Raw genomic sequence first — 18,629 nt, 5'->3', positions numbered from 1 at the left:
TACAATAGAAAGAATATAGCTTTTGTTCAAAATTAGAATTTTGAATTTCAAATTTTGAATTGAATAGGATAGAGTAAAAGAGAAAAAATATAGCCACCTTCCAAAAATCAAATTTAGAAAATCAGATTTCGATTAGAATCAAAAGAATATAGCCTTCTTCCGAAATTCAAATTTCAAATAGAATAGAATAATTGAATTCAGAAATTAAAATTTGAAATTTTGAATATAATAGAATATAATAAAAATATAAATAATGTAGATGGTTTCCAAATTACTATTTCAAATAGAATAAAAAAAAAATTACATCTGTATGCCAAAATTCAAATTTAAATTTCAAAAATTTCATTTTGAATAGAAAAGAATGGTATAGCATAAACTAGTAAAAATACAAGTTACTAAAGCGCAAACATGGATAACTAGTGAGACTTACCTCAATAATAAAAGCTGCAACCAATAAGCAGTGCTCAGTCACCGAAATAAAATAGTATAAAGTATAAAATATTGGTGCGCTAAAATCAATATCTCACCATATAAAGAAGAGTGCTAGAATAACGTGCTAAGGCAGTTGTCCATAGTATTCGGTATTATGCCAAAAATAATTATGCTGCAGGCCAAATGCCAGACATCTCAAGATGAATCTTTTTTGTTTCGAAATCAGATTTCTGAATTCATCAAGTGCCCATTTTGTAGATTCAATCGCTTCTTGGTGGTTTATAATTGTGTAGAGCGATGATACATCTGCTGTCGCTATCAGATAATTTTGTTGTGATCCTAAGCTCATTGTGCTTAATATCTGAATCATGTGTTTAGTGTCTCTTAAGTATGCTCATGTTTGAGGCACCAAAGGCTGTATATAGTTATTCACTTATTGTCCGAGTCTAGAGTTTATAGAAAATCCATTTATTATAGGTCTCCCTGGCGGTGTTATTGGGTTTTTATGTATTTTGGGCACCGTGTATATAATAGGCACCCTACAAACATCAGGTACCAAATACTTTTCTTCCTTTTTTGTTAAAATATTTTTCATACTACCTCTTAAGCCGCATACACACGTAGCCGTCTGTCCGACGTACTTAGTCTGGTGGACTTCCCGCCAGACTGTCCGTTGGACTTTCCGAACGGCACTTTTTCAGCTGACTAATACGGCGACTAAGTCCGCCGTACTATTTGCCGTACTTTTGAAATGAACGGACTCGCTCACACACGCGGAGAAAAGTCCGCTCATTTCGAGCACGTCTCCAGGTAGGCGGGGCCCGCAAAGTATACGTCGCTGGCCCTGCCGCCTGGTGTGGACTTAAAGGGGAACCCCAATGCCGGAAAAAATCGGCGTGGGGGTCCCCCCAGGTCCACATCAGACCCTTGTCTGAGCACGCTACCCAGCCGGCCAGGAAATGGGGGGACGAGCGAGCGCCCCCCCTCCTGAGCCATACCAGGCCACGTGCCCTCAAAATGGGGGGTGCCTTGGGGAAGGGGGGCCCCCCACCCCAAAGCACCTTGTCCCCATGTTGATGAGGACAAGGGCCTCTTTCCGACAACCCTGGTCGTTGATTGTCGGGGTCTGCGGGCGGGGGGCTTATCGGAATCCGGGAGCCCCCTTTAATAAGGGGGCCCCCGGATCCCGGCCCCCCACCCTATGTGAATGAGTATGGGGTACAATGTACCCCTACCCATTCACCTGTAAAATAAAGTACAAAAAAACACAACACACAAGATAAAATAGTTTATTGCACAGCTCCGGGGGTCTTCCGTCTTCGGGGGTCTTCTCGCCGGACTCCTCCGCTATCTTCTTGTAGCTCTTTTACTAGCGGAGGAGCCCGGCTTTCTTCCTCGTCGCCGGCCTCTTCTTCCGACTTCGGAGGTCTTGTCCCCCTCTTCGGTTCTTCTGCCGGGCCACTGCGCCTTCTTCTAGCTCTTTTACAGGCGGTGGCCCGGTCTTCTGTCGCCGCGCGGCCCCCCCTTCCCCAAGGCACCCCCCTGGTACGGCTCAGGAGGGGGGGGGGGGGGGGCGCTCGCTCGTCCCCCCCTTTCCTGGCCGGCCGGGTAGCGTGCTCGGACAAGGGTCTGATGTGGACCTGGGGGGACCCCAACGCCGATTTTTTTCGGCGTTGGGGTTCCCCTTTAAGTCCACACCAGGTGGCGGGGCTAGCGACGTCTCCTTCGTGGGCCCCGCCTACCTGGAGACCCGCTCGAAATGAGCGGACTTTTCTCCGGCGGGAAAAGTCCGCTCATTTCAAAAGTACGGCGGACTGGCATACACACGGCCGGATTGTCTGCCGAAAGGCGAGTCCGCCGGGAAGATTGGAGTGCAAAACTACTTTCTAAGTCCGCCGTACTTTCGGGTCAAAAAAGTATGCTGGAGGCTACACACGGGGGGGATTGTCCAGCGGACTTCAGTTTGCCGGACTTTTCCACCCGGTTGTTTGATCTTGTGCACGCGGCATTAGTACTAATTCACGTAATTCCTCTTGTATTGCCTAGTTGGATTTCCCTTTAATTGTATGTATGTATTAGTGTCACTTAATTGGTCTGATAATTCCTTATTATAATACTCTTTCGCTAGTACCACAATTGCTGCCCTTTATCCGCGGGTCTAATTACAACTTGTTTATTCTCCTCCAGTTCCTTAATACCCCTTTTAATACTTTGAGGTTCATCCATTCTCTTAATATTTAGTTTTTCCAGGTCTTGTATAACCATCTTATTAAAAACCTCAATATGGGGGGCGTGGCCGGATGTGAACCTAGGAGGACGTGTGGTGCTGGAGCTCCTGCCATCCTGAACTAAATCCTATGCCATCCTTTGCTAGTTTCTTCCTGGAGACGGCTGATTCTTGTCCCCTGTGCCTCCGACATCCCGCTGAGTAGCGGGGAGGCAGTCTTGGTGCGGGGGGAGAGGTGCTTCTGGAGGATCCGTGGCTTGAGGCCTAGTTGCAGCGCGGTGTCCGGCCGCCATCTTGCGGCCTGTGGGGCCTCCGGTCCGACCGCTGTGGAGTACCGGCGTGCGGGACTCAGCTGCACGGGGACACGGGAAGGAGACGCACCATCTGGACATACCGCCGGCTGCAGATGCGGTGGCTGCCTGCTCCGTAGCGATCGGCCGCGATCGGCCGCACAGTGGTACATCCGCGTTTGGGAGGCCTGTATGGTGTGTGGAGGCCCTGTCACATCCTTGCTGGAGGGGTGAGTCTGGACATTGGGGCTCTGCTGGCTGCACAGGAGAGGTGGAGAGAGGAGAGGGAGAGAGGGTGGCAGCCCTGGCACTGTTCCCTGCTGCTATCTATATTGGGCAGAAGCACTGACTGTACTACATATCTCCAGGGGCCTTGATTCACTATCCCAACCCATAGCAGGACTGTATACATGCTATCTGGCTTTGTCTCTGGCTGTGAGAGGATCTTTTGGAGCTTCCTGAACTGTGTCTTTTTTTTTTTTTTTTTTTTTTCTCTTCTCTCCTGATCATTCCCCTGAAGCTGATTATTCTTAAAGGGCCGTTACACTCTTTCTGCACACAAGTATACTTCAGGCCAGCTTGCCCGTCATCTTTTCCTCATGCCCTCCAAAGGCAAGTCTGCGGCTAAGAAGGCACCGTTACAGCCTGCGCAGTCTCCTAGTGATTTTCTAAATCAATTTAAGGCTTTAATGGCAGATATGGAGCAGGCGGCACCTCAGGAGGCTAATCCAGCTGCACCCACTTTGCCTCCAACTAATGATACCACTGTTATTCTGGCAGCAATTGAGCAAAGCAGAACATCCTTATTGGTGCGCATAGACCACCTGGCGGAGGAATGCAACCTTATAAGAGCGGATTTTGATAAATTCCGGGGCAGGCTCTCGGAGACGGAATCGCGCATTTCAGCAACGGAGGACACTACTCACCGTCATGATGAGGCCATCCAAGCGCTGCAGCGTACGGTTCAGACTCTGGTGGCCAAGTCGGATGACGCTGAAAACCGTTTGCGCAGGAACAATGTCCGGGTCCTGGGCCTGCCGGAGGGAGCGGAGGGGGACCGTCCAGCTGAATTTGCCGAAAATTTCTTTAAATCATTGCTTCACTTGACCGATGTCCCACCAACGTATGTGGTCGAGAGGGCTCACAGGGTCCCGACCAGTCGGGGGCCCCCGGGGGCCCCTCCCAGACCCTTCCTGGTGCGTTTTCTTAATTTCCGGGACCGAGATCGGGTTCTGCGCGAGGCTCGTCAACATCAGACCCTGCCTTTTGAGAACACGGTGGTGCATTTGTATCCGGATTTCTCTGCTGATCTTCAGAGACGACGCAAGACCTTTACGGACGTCAGAAGGAGGCTTCGTGAGCGTGAGTTGAAATATTCTATGCTTTATCCCAGCCGACTGCGGGTGCAACATGGAGGATCGGTGAAATTCTTTGAATCTCCCGCGGAAGCTGACCAATGGCTTCGGTCGCTGTAACTGGCCTGCTAGGTCGCTCCTGATTCCCTGATGGCAGACCGATTCGCAGTCACCTGTTCTTGTTTGGTTTTCCTTTTTCTTTGATGCCCCATGCGGTTGATACCCTGCTGCGGGGTGGCCTGTCTCCCCTACGTAAGTGTCTCCTCCTGGACTGCACTGGCTATCCACCAAGCAGCCTGACGTTTTTTTTTTTTTTTTTTTTCCTTTTTTGGCTGGGGTGGGGGGTGGGCGGTGGTAGTTGATGGCGGCCTTTTCTGTCCGGTCTCCTGCTGACTACCTGCCTCAGGTGGGGCCACATGTCCAGGGTGCCTATATCAGTTCCTTTTTTCTATTTTTGTTCTACCCCCACTTGGATGAACTAGTTCGTGGAAGACGAGGTGAGGCACAGGTTATCCGGTTTTTCACACTGAAGGATGGACGTGTTGCGAGTGGAAAGGGAGCTCCAAGCACGTGAACTCTATGTCTATATAACTTTTAACTTCTGGTTTACACTTGAACCTCTTTTTGCGGTTCTAGGGCTTATACTTTTTGGTCTAAGGGTCCTTTTTTGACCCATCAAGGCTATGCCTTCCGGGACTATTTTTGGACTCAGTTTGGGGATAAGCTGCGTGTACGTGTTTTTTTCTGTTGTTGCACAGCAGCAGGGTGTTGTTGGGTTCTACAAGGTAATGGGTGGGGTAGGTGCAGCCCTCCAGGGTAAATTGTTTATCTTTATGCTGAATGTTGTATATGATCTCAGTCTACAATTGTATGTATCACTGCTGTCGTTAGTAAGTTACTATCAGTTTAATGAGTCATGTGGGGAATGATGGCGGGATCGGGATTTAATGTAGTTTCCTGGAATGTTAGAGGTCTTAATGATAAATTCCGTAGAGCTTTAATGTTTCAATATTTGAAAACATTCAATCCTGCTGTGGTGTTTTTGCAAGAGACGCATCTGGATGGGAGCAGGGTGCTGGCCTTACGCAGAGCCTGGGTGCAAAGAGCGCTGCATGCTACTTATTCTACTTACTCCAGGGGAGTGTCAATTTTAATTAGCAAGGCGGTACCGTGCACCATCCACCATGTGATCTCGGACCCGGGTGGTAGGTTTCTGGTGGTGGTGGCGGATATTGGTGCGTGTAAAATGGTGTTGGTGAATGTGTATATCCCACCCCCATTCCAGATTCAGATTCTGTATGACCTTTTGGGTAAATTGGCGCCCTACATGCATCTCCCTCTCCTTATAGCCGGGGACTTTAATGCTATCCTTTCTACTGCATTGGACTCGTCTAATGCATCTAGAGTGGCGTCGGCTGACCTCTCTGCATGGGCAGCAGCTGCTTCCCTGACAGAGGTTTGGCGCTGGAAAAATCCTATCACCAGAGGTTACTCGCACTTATCGAAAACTCATAAATCCTCTTCGAGAATAGATCTAGCATTTGCAAATTCGGCTATGCTTCAATTGGTAGGGGGGGCAAAATATTTAGCGGGTGGTTTTTCTGATCACTCGCCCTTGTCTATTTACCTTGGCTCCGCCATGGGTTCTGCGGGGAGAGGGTGGAAATTGAACCCGGGGTGGTTGGAGGTGGAGGAGGTGTCCTCTCAAGTAGCGCCACACTTTGCACATTATTGGGAGGATAATGAGGGGTCTGCCGACGCCACCATTGTTTGGGATGCCTTTAAGGCCTGCATGCGGGGGCACTATATTTCGGCCATCAAACAGGCTCGCAGGTCCCATAATCAGAAGGACCAAGAATTGCAGGACAGGGAGAGGGTGTGCGCCATGGAGCACGCGAACAACCAGTCGGATGCCACTTACAGCGCTCTGTTGGAGGCAAGGCGTGCTTTGGCACTCCATTACTCTGATCTAACACACACCTCTAGGACGAAACTGGCTGAATCTATCTTTGAACAAGGGGACAAGAACGGTAAACTGTTGGCCATGCTGGTGGCTGAGCAAAGGGTGCAAACTAATATTCCCTGTATTAGAAACGCTCAGGGTGACCTATTGACTACCCCGACGGACATACTAGACACGTTTGTGGACTATTTCAAGTCCCTGTACGCACCCATACCGACCTACGACATAGCGGAGCTGGATGGGCTGTTAGCATCATTGCAGGTGCCGAGACTGTCTGAGGCGGATAGGGACTTTCTGGAGGCTGACATCACGACTGAGGAAATTGAAAAAGCTATTAGGTCTTTCCCTCCCCGTAAATCCCCAGGGCCTGACGGCTTCTGCAGCGAGTGGTATAGGCAGCACATTGAAGAATTGGTTCCTCGACTTAAAAAACTGTATGATTACTGCCTGGACCACAGGTGTCTCCCGGCTTCTTTGCTGGAGGCACAGGTGATCCTACTGCCGAAGCCGGGAAAGGACCCCCTATCATGTTCTTCTTATAGGCCGATCGCACTGCTGAACCAGGACTTAAAAATTCTAACGAAGATACTGGCTACCAGACTCTCTCAGGTTATCACGACTCTAGTTGACATAGATCAGACGGGGTTTATTCCGCAGAAATCTACTGACACAAATTTGCGCAGATTGTTCACCCACCTACAGATTGAACACACTGACAGGGGATCTAGAGTGGTAGTTTCCTTGGATATGGCCAAGGCCTTTGATTCCGTAGACTGGCAGTATATGTTGACAGTTCTGAGGAGAATGGGCTTTGGGGAGACCTATGTGACTTGGATTTCTTTGCTTTACAGTGCCCCACGGGCCGGTATCAAGATAGCTAATTCAGTCTCACACCAATTTAGCGTCGGCAGGGGCACGCGTCAGGGGTGCCCTCTTTCCCCGTTCTTATTTGCATTAGCCATAGAACCACTGGCTATAGCCCTGAGGCTGTCGCCTGGGGTAGGCGCACTGGAGGTGGGGGGTATCAGGGAGTGTATAGCGCTCTATGCAGATGACATGCTCCTTTTCCTGAAGGACGCAGGGCCATCTTTGGAGGCGGTGTTTGGGGTGCTCGACAGGTTTGCTGAGTTCTCCGGGCTCCGGGTTAATTGGGAGAAATCAAACGTGCTGGCTATTGACGGGGAGGCGCGAGAGGGGGCGACCACTAGGGTCCCCATAGCCTGGGTGCAAGAAATTAAATACTTGGGAGTGAGAGTTTCAGCACGAGTGGGCGACTTTATGTCTCTGAATCTCCTCCCCTTGCTGGCCAGGGTTAAGGTGCAGCTGGAAGCTTGGAAGCATCTGCCGCTGTCCCTCATTGGTCGGGTTAACCTGCTCAAAATGAAGGTTCTGCCTGTATTCCTTTACCTCTTACGTAATTCTCCCATTTGGGTTCCCTGCTCATTTTTTAGGAGGGTTAATAGTCTTTTTGGATCCTTTTTATGGGCCGCTACGCATCCCCGAATAGGTCTCAGGGTTTTGCAGGAGCCGTGGGGCCAGGGTGGCTTGGCATTGCCGGATCTTTTTAAGTATTATCTGGCTGGGCAAATGGTAGTCGCTAGACGGTGGCTGACACGGGAGGACGGGGATTCGGCAAATGTACTGGAGGCGGCCCTTTTGGGCTCGTATGAGAGTCTGTCCCATTTGGTGTATAGAGGTCCAGGGGCTTCACCAGTTCTGACGGCTTCTATGCGGGCAACGATCCGGGCCTGGGGGAAAGCACAGACCTTGATGAAACAGCCGGAAGGGAGTTGGTCTCCCGACACTCCTCTATGGTTCAATCCTAATTTGTCACATTTTGGGGGTATACCGGATCCGGTGATATGGGCCAGGGTAGGTGTTAAAATGCTAAAGCATGTGGTAGGAGGGGGGCAGCTTTTGACGTTTGATCAGCTTAAGGTACAACATGATCTTCCCAATTGGTATTTTTTTCGGTACTTACAGTTGCGACATGCTTTTCTTTCTCAGTTCGGTCCGGGGGCTCTGCAGTTGGGGGTGTCACCTCTGGAAATTGTGCTGCGGACAGAGGATCTAAAACAGCCTCTCTCCGTTGTGTACAAACTGTTGTTCTCGGACAGGCCGAAACCTGTACAACAATGTAGAGAAGTTTGGAGTGCCTTGGTACCTGACTTTGGAGGGGAGGATTGGGACGACATGTGGGGATACCCGTTTCAGACCCTAGTATCGGCTAGAGACAGACTTATACAGTTTAAAATCTTACATAGAGTATACTACACCCCAGCCAGACTGGCTAGAATTTACGGTACCGGGATGGGGGGCTGCTGGCGCTGCACAGCTGACCGGGCTGATTTTGACCATGTGTTTTGGCTGTGTCCGCGGATTGAGGAGTTCTGGAATGGAGTGACGCAGGTTATACAATCTGTCCTTTCGGTGCCGATTCCAGTCACAGTTGCGGTATGTTTGCTCGGACTGGTGGAGGAGTTGGCACCTCGAAGGGCGCAGAGGACTCTGATCTCTCTGGCGTTGTTTTATGCCCGCAAATCTATCCTGCTATGTTGGAAGAAACCCGAACCTCCTACGGTTTCTTATTGGAAAGGTTTAATTAATAAAGCTTTACCGTTATACAAAGCCACTTATCTCAGCAGAGGGTGTCCTAACAAATTTGAGAAGGTGTGGAGGTGTTGGCTTGATGCCGCGGACACTGTGAATTGATTGCTTGGCTGGTGGTGTACTCCTGGTATGTCGGGGGAGGGGCGGGGTGGGAGGGTGCTACCTCTCGGATTGGATAACATCCCCATCTTGGGTAGCTAAATACTCAGTAACGGTACAAATAATGTGTTTCTTATATATGTGATGCTGTCAATGATTACAGACTGAGCTCCGGAAGGTGAATGGAGGGCTGCACGGGTGGGAGTTTGGTCGGGTGGGGGGTGGGTATGGTTGGGATGGGCGGGGGGGAGGTTATGTTTGTATGTTATTACTGTGTTGAAAAACTTTCAATAAAAAAATAAATTTAAAAAAAAAAAAAACCTCAATATGTTCATTATTATGAACTGGGAGATTAAACAATGACTTGTTTTTCAAATGGCTATGCACAATTTTACCGGGTACATCCACACTTCTATTCTGGTTATTTCGAGTGGAATTGAGAATATATATATATTTTTTTTTTATATTGAGAATTCTTGTATACTTCTGTATATCAACATACATATCACATTTATTTAAATTTAGTTTGGGGGCATACTTCAATCCTTTGTCTAATGTTAATAATTCAGATCTTGTTAGTTCAATCCCACTCAGATTGTAGATCCCTTCTCCTACTGTTCTCTTTTTCTTTTGAGCCTTGTGTCCTCCTCGGCATCCCCTCTTCTGTTTGGGCTTCTTGGGTTGATCATTTGCTCGTATTGTGGTGGTGTTCTGTCGTTGCATTGTTGGTCTAAAAAAGACCTTGCAGGGATGCCCCCATCCCCTCTACTTTTTAACATAGCTTTGGAACCCCTGTCCAGATACCTATCTCATTCAGCTCCCCTCCAGGGCATAAAAATTGGAGGAATGGAACTCCGCACATCCCTGTTCGCTGACGACATCCTTATTTTCACTTCTAACCCCTCACTTGACATTTACACCATTAAAACTACTTTCGATGAGTTTAGGTTGTGCTCAGGGTTACGCATTAATTATTCTAAGAGTGAAATTTTACCCATTGGCTCTCTCTCCGCTCCTCCCTGGGTCAGTGACTCCTTATTCTCTGTAGCTCCTTCATTCATCACCTACCTGGGAATCAAAATTGGTAAATTGCCTTCTTCATTGTATCAGCTAAACTATCCCCCTTTGTTAAATAAGATATTCCAAGAATTGACCAACTGGATGGATCTGCCCCTCTCGCTCCTGGGAAGGTGCCACCTTGTAAAAATGGTCAGCTTTGCCAGACTTTTATATCCTATGCAAACTCTTCCTCTTCTGCTCAAACACAAAGATGTTACCTCTTTGGAATCTGCTATCTCTAAATTTTTATGGCACGGCAAAAGACCACGTATTGCTTTCAAAAAATGACACCTTCCCAGGGGCGATGGGGGTATAAGTCTACCTAATATTAGGTTGTATAATCTAGCCTGTTTACTCAGAACGAGCCTAGACTGGATTACACACTCGTCCAGATACTCTAATTTTGATTTGGAATCCGCTATGGCTCGCCCTTTCTCATTATCCGCCCTGTTACATTGCCGCTGGAAGTCGGTACCCCTCCCCCACCAACACAACCTAGTCTTCAGAGACACAGCAATAGCATGGAGAGAATCCAGAAAATTGGCCGGACTTACGCCTTTCTTATCTATTCATTTACCCATTCAAGGAAACCCATGTTTCACTCCAGGTCTCCACTGTAAGGCCTTCTCCGAATGGTCAGAACGGGGCCTGTCCCTTCTTTCTTCTCTATGCGACCCGAACACTGGCAAACCGCTCCCCTTTCAGAAAGTGAAGGACGCATTCCTGATTCCCACCTCTCATTTCTTCCACTACCAACAATGCATCAGCTACATTGCTCATACTTGTAAGGAGGCCTCCCGTCGATTTCAATCTAGCTTCCTGGATCAGCTGATACACAACGAATCTTTTAAAATTTCGGATATCTACAAGCCGCTTCTGCAACGATCACGTCCACCTGCTTCCTCCACCTCTTTTGCAAAATGGTCCTCTGCCTTCCCGGACTCAGATCTTGTTCGTAAAATTCTGCTCGGACTAAACAAAGTCCTCAACCTGACGCCTAATGAAACCTGGAGGGAAACCCAGCTTAAGATTGCCCACAGGGCCTACATTCCTTTTTTCTCCTCCAAATCAACATCAAATGGGGCCTCCTGCCCACATTGCCATCTCCCGAAGCCACCCCTCGCTCATCGTTTATGGTTTTGTCCCGTTATCTCTACCTTTTGGGACCAGGTCTTGGCCTTCATATTTGATGTAACCTTGATGAAACTACCTAAAGAACCTCTCCTCCTAATCTTTGGTTATTGGGATCCCATCCTGCTACCTTGGTCCACCGCAGCAAGCGCTAGACCCTCTTCAGGATCTCTTCCCACACGAGCTACAGTGGACTGGACCTTGTTGTGCTTACTGTTGGCCCGCCGTCTCATACTACGATTCTGGCTTCTGCCCTCTGGCCCTCCAGCCTCCCAACTCCGCAAAGGCCTTCTATCTCTCCTATACACAGAGAGGCTCACAACAGACTTCTCGCATGGTAAACAAAAAGCTGACTTCCTTGCCAGATGGCAACTATTCATGACCACAAACGTGTCTATACAGGACCAACGCGAGTTGGATCAACTCTCTTTTATCTACAAGGTCCCGCTCCTTTCCTGATGCCAATGCGAGCCTCTTATGCAGAGGCCGACACCCTCCCCCTCAAGACTCTCCTCAAACCTCTCCTCAGTTCTCTCACACGCCAGGAACCCTCTTTCGGACTTCACCATTGAACCCCCCCCCCCCATCCATGGCCCTCCCTGTTCTCTCTTTCCTCTTTATTTCTGTCAACACATTGCTTTCTAAGTTGCAGCTAGGCACTTGGCCCCTGGGGTACTGGTTTTTATTGTTACTGCCTGTACTATTAAGGGTCCAAAACCGTAGCTGATTTATCCAGTCTGGTCATTATTGCTTAGGTTTTTCGTAATATCACTGTCTTGGAATGTTCTCTGCTTTGTGGTTCTCTGTCACCCCAGGGTATGACCTTGATATGTATCTTGTCTTTAATGATTGTGCCTGATCATATATCTTTGTATTTTCTTTATTTTCCTAATAAAAATTATTTAAAAAAAATAAAAAAAATAAAAAGACCTTGACTGTTCATAATCCCGATAGTCCCTCAAAGCTTCATACCTATTTTGAGTGCGAATCTGACTTCTTCTATAATCATGCTGATGGTAATCATATTGCCCATAGCCTTCTTGTTGTTGATACTGAGTTTGATACTGAGGGTAATCTCTTTCCTCTCTGCGGTCTTGATTTTAATGATTATAGTTCCCTTGATTTCCAGATCCATAATTCCCATAATGATTATATGGTTGATTTGGGTGTCTTTGATTATTTCTGTTCACATTTTTCCAATAGCGTTTTCTTGGTGGTTTTTATTTCTATTTCTCCACCATGGTTTGCGAGTTCTCGGTCCATTGTTCTCATCCCTAAATGGTCTATCACATCCATTAGTGGTATCTATTCCATAACTTGGTGGTGCTGGGGGCCTATAACCTCTATCTGGTGATCTAACCATTTGGTCTGGCGTTTGGCCTGCAGCATAATTATTTTTGGCATAATTAAGGGCAGCACAGTGGTGTAGTGGTTAGCACTCTCACCTAGCAGTAAAAAGGGTCAGTGGTTCAAATCCCAACCATGACACTACCTGCCTGGAGTTTGCATGTTCTCCCTGGCCCTGCGTGGGTTTCCTCCAGGTACTCTGGTTTCCTCCCACAATCCAAAGACATGCAGGTAGGTTAATTGGCTTCTGTCCAAAATTGGCCCTAGTATATGAATGGGGACCTTGGATTGTGGGCTCCTTGAGGGTAGAGACTGATGTGAGTGTGCAATGTACAGGGATAGGGGTAGACACTCACTCAGGTTGAACTGGATGGACTAGTGTCTTTATTCAACCTTACTAACTATGAAACTATGAATACTAAATGCTATAGACAACTGAGAAGTATTGGAATGGGTGCGAAGTATGCACCTAGCGTTGCAAATATCTTTATGGCAAAATGGGAGGAACACGCCATATATGCTGACATCCCCGAAGATCTTGTTTTATAGAGAAGATTTATAGACAATTGTATTGTAATATGGAAGGGGGATGAAAACAGTTTGGTTCAGTTTTTTTGAAAAATTAAATGATAATCAGAAAAATATCAAACTCACTTATGAAATCAGTGATACAAGTGTCTATTTCCTGGATTTGGAAATTCAACAAGAGGAGGGGTTATTTACTACAAAGACCTACTTTAAACCGGTTGAAAGGAATCGTTACACACCGGTTGAAAGTTGTCATCATGACCCCTGGCTGATTAATATCCCTAAAGGTCAACTAATACACCTTAGAAGAAATTGTACTAATCCTAAATCATATTTAGAACAAGCAGAAATTGTTGGTAAGAAATTTGTATGTAAAGGTTATAATGAAAAGTTCATACAAGACAAAATTAAGGAGGTATATGAAATACCACAGGAACAACTTATACAGGATAAAGTTAAGATCCCCAAACAATATGATCAGGTTCCATTAATAATGAATTTCAACATTCAACATAAACAAGTTGAACGTATTATAAATAAATACTGGTCACTTTTATTAGCAGATTCACAATTACAAAATATTTTACCTGTCAAACCACATTTTATTTATGTGAGGTCCCCTACGCTAAGGGACCTAGTTACCAAAAATGTACTGTATCCCCCAAGAAATCTAGTGTCTTTACGTTTTTTTAACGGTAAAGGATTTTTGTTCATGCAGAAAATGTTATGCATGTAGAAACAGGAAATGGAATGGGCAAAAATGCACCAATTTGATCTCTACAGCTACCAATAAAGAGTATACCATCAGAGAATTAATTTTGTGCAGAACGGAAGGGGTGGTATATATATTACAATGTCCCTGTTCATTACAATATATTGGCAGGATGAGGAAGCGTATACAAGAGCATATACAAAATATTCAAATTGGCTTCCCTAAACATAGCGTATCACGTCACTTTGCATTACATCGCAACAAAGATCCTCCTCACTTAAAATTTTAGGCCATAGAAAAGTATAATTCCCATTGGAGGGGGAGTAATAAAATTAGAGAGTTAAGTAAAATCGAGTCCAGATGGATTTTTGAAATATACACTTTATCACCCAGGAGCCCGAATATTGATTTTGATTTAAATAGTTTTATTTCAGAGTTTTAGTATTTTAGGATTCAGTGTTTTACATTATATTTATTTGTATTCTCCGTGTGAGGTTTTAGGGTAGCAATGACCTAATCTCTCCACCAGAGGGACTATTACCATACATCTATATGAAATGCCTGATCATGACCACTAGGGGGAGCCAGTTTCTAAGTACACAGAGTATGTGAGTGTCTATCTATTAGGATGTGGGGTAATTCCTTTGATGACCATGGAGGGAGTCTTCATAGAGTCTAATGTTTTTAGTGTGTGCAATATTCAATTATGTTTTTTAATCATTATGCTATAAAGTTTTGTTTTAATTATATTAATTGATGTTATTGTGTAATTAAGTATGTTATTACTAAAATGGAATGTACAACTTAGCGCTGAATGGAATGATGAAATGTCAACAACCGCAGTTATTGTGGCAACAAGCACGCCGGTAACAGTATAAGTATGATGCGTGGCGGGGCACGAGGCTACCCTTGAGAAAGTCACGTGGCGTGGGACGCAACGCGCCAGGAGGTCGGAGCCAGTGATGACATCGTACGTTAGTGTCAGCACAGCAGGGGCTATATGCAGAGCGGTGTTGTAACTGACCATTATACAAAGCGCTACAATCCTCTGTATATGCGAGTGTATACAATTCCTTGACTTTGATTTGACTTTGATTTATATTGTTCACAACATTGCGCAATGATGCAGTGTATCTTTTTTCTTTTTCTATGTGATCCATCATCTATAAGCGGTTCAGCACGCAAGTCCACTAGAGCTTAAGCGTATATTTTGGACATTTATTTTGTTGAAAAACTGCTTGCAAACTACTGCAAATGGTGATCTTTTTATGCCTGGCTGGTACTATTTATGTATGAGACTATTGGGAGCATTTTATTCCGGAATTGATGCCGGCGGGGGTTCTCAGGTTTCTTGAGTAGCAAGCAAGCATATGAGCGCTAACTATGGACATCCATTTTTCCTACAGGACTACTTTCTTTACAGCAGGTATTGGTGATTCCTACCTTGTTCCTTTATATTTTGCATCATTTAATTGTGTGTGACCATTGGTATCTTATATATTGGTTTGATGCAAATAATTTTTAGTTGCTTATTGTGAGCACTTTATCTCGCTACCCAATCAAGCGGGTTTTTTTTTAAATTTTATTTTTAATTTTATTTTTATTTATTTTTTGTTGGGTTGATCAATTTAGTTATTTTGCACTGGTTTGTCTGTCCTTTAATCAGGGACTCATTGCCTTAGCACTTTATTCTAGCACTCTTCTTTATATGGTGGGATATTGATTTTAGCGCACCAATATTTTATCATATATAGAATACAATAGAATGAATGTAGCTGTCTCCTGAAATGTGAATTTCAAATGTTATAAAATATAATAGCCAAATTCCAAAATTTTAATTTCAAATTTTGAATAAAATAGAATAAAATAAAATAGAAAGAATATAGCTGGCATCCAAAATCCCATTTCAAATATCAAAATATCAACAAATGAATTTTGAAAAAAAATGTGAATTTCAAATGTTATTAAATATAATAGCCAAATTCCAAAATTTGAATTTCAAAATTTGAATTTCAAATTTTGAATAAAATAGAATAGAATGAAATAGAAAGAACATAGCTGTCATCCAAAATCCAATTTTAAATATCAAAATATCAACATTTTAATTTTGAAAAAATAGACTAACATAGAAAGAATATCATTGTCTTCCAAAAATCTAAAGTTGAATAGATTAAAGTAGAATGGAGTTGAATAAAATAGAAAGAATATAGCCGTCTTCCCAAATTTGAAAAGAATAGAATAAAATCAAAAGAATATAGCCATTTTCCAAAATTTGTATTTCAAATATACTAAAATAAAATATAAAAATATATATCTGTGTATGGAAAGTCAAATTGTGAAATGTTAATTTTGAATAGAAACAACTAGAATAATAACAACTAGAATAATATAAAAAGAATATAGCCACCTTGCGTAATTTGCATTTCAAATTTAGAATAGAATAGAATAAAATAGAAAGAATATAGCTTTCATGCATGCATCATACACACTAGGGGGAGTACAACTGGGGGAATCCATAGTGGAGAAGGATCTGGAGGTTTTGGTAGATCATAAGCTCAATAATAGCATGCAATGCCAAGCTGCGGTTTCCAAAGCGAGCAAAGTCCTTTCCTGTATTAAGAGAGGTATGTACTCCAGAGAGAGAGACATAATTTTGCCCCTGTTCAAATCATTAGTAAGACCTCATCTGGAATATGCCGTTCAGTTTTGGGCACCAGTTCTCAAAAAGGATATCGGAGAACTGGAGAAAGTGCAGAGAAGGGCAACCAAACTGATAAGAGGCATGGAGGAACTCAGCTATGAGGAAAGATTAGAGGAACTGAATTTATTCTTTCTTGATAAGAGGAGATTAAGGGGGGATATGATAAACATGTACAAATATATAAGGGGTCCATATAGGGAACTTGGTGTCGAGTTATTCACTTTACAGTCAACAATGAGGACAAGGGGGCACCCTTTACGTCTTGAGGAGAAGAGATTTCATCTCCAAATACGGAAAGGTTTCTTCACAGTAAGAGCTGTGAAAATGTGGAATAGACTCCCTGCAGAGGTGGTTATAGCCAGCTCAGTAGATTGCTTTAAGAAAGGCCTGGATTATTTCCTAAGTATACGTAATATAACTGGGTACTAAAATTTATAGGTAAAGTTGATCCGGGGAAAATCCGATTGCCTCTCGGGGGATCAGGAAGGAATTTTTTCCCCTGCTTTAGCAAATTGGATCATGCTCTGCTGGGGTTTTTTGCCTTCCTCTGGATCAACTGTGGGTATAGAATTGGGTATATGGGCTGGTATATTTATTATATATATATATATATATTTTTTTTTTGGTTGAACTGGATGGACTTGTGTCTTTTTTCAACCTGACTAACTATGTAACTATGTTCATCCAATTGAATTTAGAATTTCAAAATTTGAATTGAATATAATAGAGTATAAACAAAGGATAACATCCATTTTCTTAAATTAAAATTTCAAATAGAATAAAATATCACAGAAAAATACATAACTAACTTTCAAGATGCTTTCTGAACTGGGGGTGTTCGGCTCATCCCTACTCAACAATGTGTGGTTTCTTCTTTCAATGCTCACTACCAGTTTTTGAAGTAAGTTGGTGTAGTTTACAGTGACAATGGGGGTATTTACTAAAGACAAATCCAGTTTGCACTACAAGTGCAATTTCAGTGCAGTTTCAGTGCACTTTCAAGTGCACTTGCAGTGCAAAGTGGATTTGTCTTTAGTAAATACCCCCATTGTCACTGCATTACATACATTAACAACAAAAACAATGTGTGTGTGTGTGTGTGTAGCAGACTCACAACATAATAGTTAGCTGAAGAAGAGATTGTCACCTCATGTATCAAATAAATTACGTTTGCACTATTGAAGAAAATGGGCAAAAAAAAAAGGCCATTGGAGAAACTAGGAGACATTTAAAAGAAACACAAGAAGTAAATCAAATTAAATATGAGTTCAGTTTATACCAAAAAATATATATTTTAAAAATGTTCCACACATTGGCTGGCATATTTATGTTACAGAGCCCTATGGCCGGTACAGATAAGGATGACAAACAGGGTTAACACAAACTTACCACTTGAAATGAACCTGAAAGTGTGCCTTGGTCTAACGTACAGTATACCAAAATAAGGGGGCATACCCTAGATAAGAAATGAGGATTAAATTAAATGAACATGAAATGAAGGATTAAATGAAATGAACATGAAATGAGGAGAAATGAGTACTCTCGTGAGGAGTATGATGCCTTGAGAAATGCCCTAAAAAAGGGGATGGGAGGGTGGGTATCGCGCACAGGACCTGACAAAGAACACAGCTGAATGAGCTGATTAAATACCCCTCCGGGCTCCTCCCATAAATAAAGGCCACCATACTGGTCTTTTTACTTATGGTTCAGAGCCCTATGGCCGGTAGGGATAAGGATGACAAACAGGGTTAACACAAACTCACCACTTAAAATGGACCTGAAAGTGTGCCTTGGTCTAACGTACAGTATACCAAAATAAGGGAGCAAAAACATTCTGGAAGGGGATAGTTCTTTATTAATTGAGTATGATCATTGAGTGAGTTTAATAAATGCCTGAGCCATTTCCACTTGTGTATTGTGGCTGTACCGAGCGAAGCAGGCAGACTCCCACCTGCCTAGCCTTTCAATGACATGGTCTGGGACCCCGTGACGGGATGCTGCTGAGGCTGCCCCAATGCGGAAGGAGTGACGGGAGTACCGGATAGAGTTCAGGTGAAAGTTGCGTAGAAGTACCCTCATGTGTTTCATAAACTGACCAGTACTCAAGGACTTGACGAGAAAGGAAGAAGGGGACTGGAGTCCGACTATTGGGGCAGGAATTTTTTGAAGGCCCTC

Source organism: Lithobates pipiens, unplaced genomic scaffold, assembly GCF_037356315.1.
Source record: "Lithobates pipiens isolate NorthernLeopardFrog02 unplaced genomic scaffold, aLitPip1_a1.2 Scaffold_13, whole genome shotgun sequence".
Classification (NCBI taxonomy): Eukaryota; Metazoa; Chordata; class Amphibia; order Anura; family Ranidae; genus Lithobates; species Lithobates pipiens.
Note: the sequence above shows the minus strand (reverse complement) of the source record.